Raw genomic sequence first — 1,065 nt, 5'->3', positions numbered from 1 at the left:
CCCCTCCCCTCCCCTCCCTTTCCCTCTCCCCTCCCTCCCTTTCCCTCTCCCCTCCCCTCCCCTCCCTTTCCCTCTCCCCTCCCCTCCCCTCCCTTTCCCTCTCCCCTCCCTCCCCTTCCCTCTCCCCTCCCCTCCCCTCCCCTCCCTTCCCTCTCCCCTCCCCTCCCCTCCCTCTCCCTCTCCCCTCCCCTCCCCTCCCTTTCCCTCTCCCCTCCCTCCGTCCCAATCCCTCTCCTCTCCCCTCCCCTCCCTCCGACCCAATCCCTTCCCTCTCCCCTCCTTCCCCTCCCTACGAACCATCCTCCTCCCCCATCCCCGCCTCAGCCGACGCAGCGGTAACTTCAATGCCATTTAGAGAGTAATCCAGAGCGCTTTCGCCGGCCAGTTTGTACCGCGATGTCAGGCAGGTATTAGTACCAGGAGGAACACAAAGCATCGCTGGCTCATGGTTTCCAACTGGTACAAACAGAGGAGAGCTGAGGCGGTTTGTTCGAAGATTTATTGTTGTAATGGGTACGTAAAACCTTCATTTCGTTATGCAACGGTCGTGAGATTAACTGTAGGGAGAATTTTCTTAAGTATTCCGTAGATATATATATATATATATATATATATATATATATATATATATATATATATATATATATATATATATATATTGGCATATAATTGTTTATATCAAGAAGGCGCACCTCATACTACGAAAAAATAAGTCAACATGGTCAACTAAAAAAACTACGCAGGTAGGCAGATACAGACATTATATATATATATATATATATATAATATATATATATATATATATATAATATATATATATATATATATATATAATTTATATATTTATATATATATATATATATATATATATATATATATATATATATATATATATATACATATACATTCATACTCACACCGGCAGAAAGACATAGCGATGTGTTCAATAACAATGAAGGGGGGGGGGAGAAGATAGACAGAGAGAGAAGGAAAGAGAGAGAGAGAGAAAGTGAGAGAGAGAGGGGGGGGGAGAGAAGGAGGAGGGAGACATATATATAGATAGAA

The sequence above is a fragment of the Penaeus japonicus genome, unplaced genomic scaffold (genome assembly GCF_977035675.1).
Source record: "Penaeus japonicus unplaced genomic scaffold, GWHDUDI00000001_assembly GWHDUDI00000002, whole genome shotgun sequence".
NCBI classification, from domain to species: domain Eukaryota; kingdom Metazoa; phylum Arthropoda; class Malacostraca; order Decapoda; family Penaeidae; genus Penaeus; species Penaeus japonicus.
Note: the sequence above shows the minus strand (reverse complement) of the source record.